We start from the raw sequence: 6,653 nt of genomic DNA, 5'->3' as shown, positions 1-6,653 counted from the left end.
CTCTGGAATTTCGTTTGATTCCCTCGGATTTTCATCTTTTGATCCCCTGGGATTTTGATTTTTTTGGATGTCACTCGGGTTTTGATCTTTTTCAGCCTCTCGGATTTTGGTCTTTTTTGATTTTTTTAGATCCCAGTCGGATTTGGATTTTTTTTTTTTAATTTTTATTTTTTTATCTCTTCTCAAATTTAGATTTTTTTTTTTTTTTTTATCCCTTCACACTTTGATTTTTTAAAATTACAATTCCTTTTATTGTTTTGTTACCGTCACTTTGAACATGCTGGAGCAAAAACTTCACCTCTGAAGGAAAGAGAAATTCTTTCCTAAAGTGCTGAACTCGGCTGAAGGGCGGGGGTGGAGGAAATTTGGGGGACCCCAACCAAGGGGAGACCCCAAAAAGGGAGACCCCAACAAGGGGAGACCCCAATGCAGAGGAGACCCCAAATAGGGAAAATCCTGATCAAAGGGAGATCCCAATTAAGGGAAGACCCCAAACCCAGGAGAGATGTCAAACAGGGGGAGACCCCAAACAAGGGGAGACCCCAACAAAGGGAGAAACCCCAAATAAGGGGAGACCCCGATAAAAGGGGGATCCCAATTAAGGGAAGACCCCAAACAAGGGAGACCCCAAATAGGGAAAATCCTAATGAAAGGGAGACCCCAATTAAGGGGAGACTCTAAACCCAGGAGAGACATCAAACAGGGGGAAACCCCAAACAAGTGGAGACCCCAATTAAGGGGAGATGAGAACCAAAGGGAGACCCCAAACAAGGGGAGAGCCCAAACAAGGGAGACTCCAAATAGAGGACATCAAATAGGGAAGACCCTGATCAAAGAGAGACCCCAAACAGGGGGACACCCCAACAAAGGGACACCCCAGTGAAGGGGAGACCCCAAACAGGAGAGACACCAAACAGGGGAGACCCCAATGAAGGGGAGATCCCAATAAAGGGGAGACCCTGATCAAAGGGAAATCCCAACAAAGGGACACCCCAATTAAGGGGAGGCTTCAATGAAGGGGAGACCCCAGTTAAGGGGAGACCCCAATGAAGGGGAGATGAGAACCAAAGGGAGACCCCAAACAAGAGAGACTCCAAACAGGGGAGACCCCAATGAAGGGGAGGCCCCAAACAGGGGAGACCCCAACCTGGCAATCCCAGGTTTTCCTGGGAATTTCGGGCTCCCTCCCCACCCCCAGCAAACCCCAAATCTCCTTTGGGATAACTCAGAATCCCCCAGCACATCCTGGGAATTAACACTGAGATCCCACCCGGGGTCACCTCATTCCAAAAAAATCTCATTTTCGGGGCTGCAGGGATGGAAAATTTCACCACCCCTCAGCCCTGGGACCGGCAGAATTCCCACATGGAAATCGGGAATGACCACGGTGATTTTATTCCCCTTAAAAACTCCTTAATTTGAATTTTTTTGGAATTTTTTCCCAGCAATTCCCCATCAGGGCATTGACCCGGATGATGTTTAACCTCTCTTCCAGCCCAGCGGTGAAATTCCCTGCACTGAGAGCCGAGAGCTCCTTAATTTTTTTTTTTTTTTCCTCTCTCTCTAAGGAATTCAAATCCAATTCCCTTCGCTTTCCCTCCGGGAGGAGCAGAGGACGTTCCGGCAGCGGAAATTCGGAAATTCTCCCGTTCCACCCCCAGGGATGAACAAGCAGGAACCGACCTGGAATGATCCATTTCTTTATTCCATTTATTCCGTTTATTCTCTTTAATGGGCAGGGCCCTGCCGGATAAACCTGGGGAAAAGCGACCCTAAAAATTCGGGATGAAAAATGGATCCCAAAATCCCTCCTGGAAGAAGATTTGGAGCTTTGCCCTGGGGGAACAACCCGGGGCTCATTCCTGGGTTTGTTCTCCCGGCTGGAAGCGCCTGGAGCTGCAGGATTGATGGGATTTAATCATTAACAGGGCATCGATCCCGGGAGTGAACCAGGGACTGTGGGTGGGGAAGGGAAAAGGGGAAAGGGGAAAGGGGAAAAAATGGGGGGGGAAATGGGGAAAAAATGGGGGGAAATGGGGAAAAAATGGGAAAAAATGGGGAAAATGCAAAGGGGGTAATAAAGAGGAAATGGGAATATAAAGGGGAATAATGAAATGGGAAATGGGGGAAGGGGAAATGAAAAAGGGGAAAGGGGAAAAGGGGAAAAAAGGGGGAAAAGGGAAATGGGGGAAAATAGGGAAAATGGAAAGGGGAAAAGGGAAATGAGGGAAAAGGGGGAAAAGGGGGAAAGGGAAATGAGGGGAAAGGGGGAAATGGGGAAAAGGGGGAAGGGGGAATGGGGGAAATAGGGAAAAGGGGAAATAGGGGGAAAGAGGAAATATGGGGGGGAGTGAAATGGAAAAAGAGGGCGGGAAGGAAAAGGTGAAAAGGGAAAAATCTGGGATTCTAGCAGCTCCGGAGTGAGGGGGGTTTAAATTCAGGGCAGGGTTGCAAAATCCCATTCCAATTTAAGGATTAAATCCTTAAAGTCCCTAAACTACCCCGGGATATTTTCATCCCTCCAGGAATTCCCAGGGAGATAAATCCCAACCTGGGATGCTCCAAACTGGCAGCTTTCACTCTCTGAGTGCCCCAAAAACAAATTAAAAAAAATAAAAAAAAAAATCAAACCAACCTGGATTTAGGAAAAACTCCCTAATTTCGAGCTGCAAAACCCTCACGTGCCCAGCTGGGGAGCTCAAAATCCTAAATCCAACCTTGGGGGGGGGGCTCCAAATCCCAAATCCAGACTTGGAGAGGGGGCTCAAAATCCCAAATCCATCTTTGGGAGGATCCAGATACCAAATCCAGGGGCGTCTCAAAACCCCAAATCCAACCTTGAGGATGTCAAAACCCCAAATCCAGCTTTGGAGGGGGATCTCAAAATCGCAAATCCAGGCTTGGGGGGGGGGCTCCAAATCCCGAAATCTCCCAGAGAGGAGGAAGAGGAGGAGGAAAACAATGGGATTAAGACCCCCCCACCCCGGAAACCCCTCCCAGCCGCCAAATGCAGATTTAAATCCCAGCCCGAGGCATCTGCGCTGGTTCCATCCCGGCCAAAATTCCAGGGAAACTCCAATTCCAGGGAAACTCCAATTCCAGGGAAACGCCAATTCCAGGGGGTTTGGTGGCTCGGGAGCCGCAGCTTCGATTTGGGGAGGAGGCAAAGCCTGAAGCTGCTCCCGCTGCTCCTCATTCCCGAATTTTGGGATCCAAACCCTCGGCCGGGGTGGGTGGGACCCCCGAGGATGGAAAATTCCCGATTCCGGCAGGACAAGGATGGAATTGGGGTTTGGGTTGGGTGTCCCCGTCCTTGAAAAGGCTCGGGATGGAATTCCCAACCTGGCAATCCCAGGTTTTCCCGGGAATTTCGGGCTTCCTCCCCAACCCCAGCAAACCCCAAATCTCCTTTGGGATAACTCGGAACCCCCCGAGAACATCCCGGGAATTAACACTGAGATCCCACCCGAGGTCACCTCATTCCCAAAAAAATCTCATTTTCGGGGCTGCAGGGATGGAAAATTTCTCCTTTTTGGGGTGAGTTGATAAAAGACAACAAAACCTTTTTATCATCGCCTTCCAAAAAGAGGAATTTGCTTCCCACGGGGTTGAATTTCGCCACCCCTCAGCCCTGGGGCCAGCAGAATTCCCACATGGAAATCGGGAATTATTTTATTCCCTTAAAAACCCCAGAATTTGATTTTTTTTTTTTTTTTCATTAATTCCACATGGTTGGAGGATCCCTGGGAATGGGGAGGAGCAGGAATGTCGGGAATCCACGCCTGGAGCAGCCCTGGGATCAGCACGGGGATCCGGGGGATCGGGATCGGCTGAGCCAGAAAACCCCTCGGGTGTCCGCCCCAAATCGATCGATCGATTGATTGATCGATTTCCTTTCAATTCAATCCCTTCCAAAGGAAAGAAAACCGGAAATTCCCTCCAGATTCCCAAATTCTTGCGCCGACACCTCCATGCTCCTTCTCCCATGGAGACACCGCCCAAAATTCCAATTCCCTGCCCAGGGAAAGATCCCGATCTTCCCCCTGGGAGCTGCCGAGACTTTTCCCACTTTTCCCAGCGGGAAACTGAGGCAGGAGGGAGGGATGAGCCGCTGGGGCAGCTGGGGATGGAGGGAAGGGGAAGGATTTCTGGGATTCCCAATCCCCCCTCAGCCAGGAGTCCCTGGCTTGGGGCTCGGCCTTTCCAGATTTCCCAAAATCCCGGGGAGAGACCGGGGTGGGGATTGGGAATCTCATTCCTGGAATTCCCATTCCCAGATCCCATTCCCAGATTCCCAGCTCCCATTTCCCCATTCCCTCGTTCCCAGCTCCCATTCCCGGCCCACATTCCCAGTTCCTATTCCCTCATTCCCAGCTCCCATTTCCCAGCTCCCATTTCCCCATTCCCAGTTCCCATTTCCCCATTCCCAGCTCCCATTTCCTCATTCCCAGTTCCCATTCCCAGCTCCCATTTCCTCATTCCCAGTTCCCATTCCCTGCTCCTATTCCCTCATTCCCAGCTCACATTCCCCCATTCCCAGTTCCCCATTCCCAGCTCCCAGTTCCCATTCCCATTTCCCCATTCCCAGCTCCCATTCCCCCATTCCCAGCTCCCATTCCCCCATTCCCAGTTCCCATTCCCAGCTCCCATTCCCCCATTCCCAGTTCCCATTCCCAGCTCCCATTTCCCCATTCCCAGTTCCCATTTCCCCATTCCCAGCTCCCATTCCCCCATTCCCAGCTCCCATTTCCCCATTCCCATTTCCCCATTCCCTCATTCCCAGCTCCCATTCCCCCATTCCCAGCTCCCATTTCCCCATTCCCAGCTCCCATTCCACCATTCCCAGCTCCCATTCCCAGCTCCCATTTCCCCATTCCCAGCTCCCATTTCCCCATTCCCAGCTCCCATTTCCCCATTCCCAGCTCCCATTCCCCATTCCCAGCTCCCATTCCCCATTCCCAGCTCCCATTTCCCATTCCCATTTCCCCATTCCCAGTTCCCATTCCCAGCTCCCATTCCCCCATTCCCAGCTCCCATTTCCTCATTCCCAGCTCCCATTCCCCCATTCCCAGCTCCCATTCCCCCATTCCCAGCTCCCATTTCCCCATTCCCAGTTCCCATTCCCAGCTCCCATTCCCCCATTCCCAGCTCCCATTCCCCCATTCCCAGCTCCCATTTCCCCATTCCCATTCCCCCATTCCCAACTCCCATTTCCCCATTCCCATTCCCCCATTCCCAGCTCCCATTCCCCCATTCCCAGCTCCCATTCCCCCATTCCCAGTTCCCATTCCCCCATTCCCAGCTCCCATTTCCCCATTCCCAGCTCCCATTCCCCCATTCCCAGCCCTCGCTCCCGTTCCCGGGTTTTTAGGGAATGAGCGGCCCGGGAGTCTCGGGATGGAGCTCTCGGAGCGCTCGGGCCCGGCCTGGACCCCTTTGCATCCCCCTGGAAACGCCGAGATCCCGCCCGGAATAAACCTCGGGATAGGCCCGGATTCCACAGCCGACCTGGGAGCAGGAATTCCAGCGGCTCCCTCCCGAATTCCCCCGGGATTTACCTGGTTGCGGCTCCTCTCTCCCCAAATCCGGGATGATTTGGGATCACCCCCGGCCACAGCGGAGGAGCGAGCGCGGCTCCCCGGAGGAGAAGCAGAATTCCCGAGGGGGAAGCGGCGCTCCTGGCACAATTCCTAGCAGCATTCCTGGCACAATTCCCAGCTGGAGCAGCAGGGCCGGGATGGTTCTGGCAGCAGCGGCGTTCAAATCCCTGGATACGAACCCGGGTTGCGGGAAGGGACAATTCCCTGTTCCCAGTTTAATTAAATTCCAGCCGCCGGGAGATGAGGGAATTTCATGGAGAGGGATTCTCATGGAGAGGGAATTTCCAGCTTTTTTTCTTTTTTTTTTTTTTTTTTTTTTTTTTTTTTTTGCGGGTAGGGCTCTGGGATGGATGAGGGAAGGAAGGAAGCCGGGGGGGGCGGGCTGGGAAAAGCTTTTCCATGGGGAAATCATCCCAAGGTTTTGCTTTGTTCTCTGGGGATGCGAAGCGCGCACGGAGCGATCTGGCGGCTGCTGGGCTGGAAAGACTCGGGATAAAGGAAGATAAAATAAATTATCGATAAACCATCGATAAAATCCCAGCGCTTTGCTGTTATCGGGATCTTTTAATTCCCGCTGATTTTGGACTCGGCTCCCAAAAGCACCCGGGGAGACTTGGGGGGAAAAGAGGTGGGAGAGGGGAGGGGGGGGAGAGAAATTCGGGATCGGGAGTGCCTGGGAAGGCGGAGGAGCCGCTGCCAGCGGGAGCTCGGGACCCGCAGCGGCGGCACCGGGGCCTGCGGAGCTCCCGGGCTGGGGGGGGACCGGGGTACCGGGGAGGGTACCGGGGTACCAGAGTACCGGGGGAGAGGACAGCGGGTACAAGGGGAGGGCGCAGGGGACCGGAGGTGCAAGGGAGGGGACAGCGGGTATCAGGGGAGGGGACAGGAGGTACCGGGGGAGGGCACCGGGGGTACCGGGGAGGGGACAGGGCTGTCCCCGGGCCGGTTCTGCCCGCCCACTCTGGCGCCGCCCATAAAAGCCCCGCTCGTGCCTCGCCCGCCGCAGTCGGGTCCGCGGCACCGGCTGCGCCCCGAGCTGCGGCGGGACCAGGC

General features: G+C 53.6%; 1 protein-coding gene across 2 annotated transcripts in view; it reads left to right on the top strand.

Annotated features, from left to right (window-relative positions):
* The window catches only part of TACR1 (tachykinin receptor 1), a 124,561-nt gene that overhangs the window by 97,389 nt on the left and 20,519 nt on the right, over positions 1-6,653 (top strand). The gene's annotated exons all lie outside the window — the stretch shown is intronic.

This window comes from Erithacus rubecula, assembly GCF_903797595.1.
Source record: "Erithacus rubecula genome assembly, chromosome: 29".
Classification (NCBI taxonomy): Eukaryota; Metazoa; Chordata; class Aves; order Passeriformes; family Muscicapidae; genus Erithacus; species Erithacus rubecula.
Note: the sequence above shows the minus strand (reverse complement) of the source record. Positions and strands in the feature narration are given on the sequence as shown.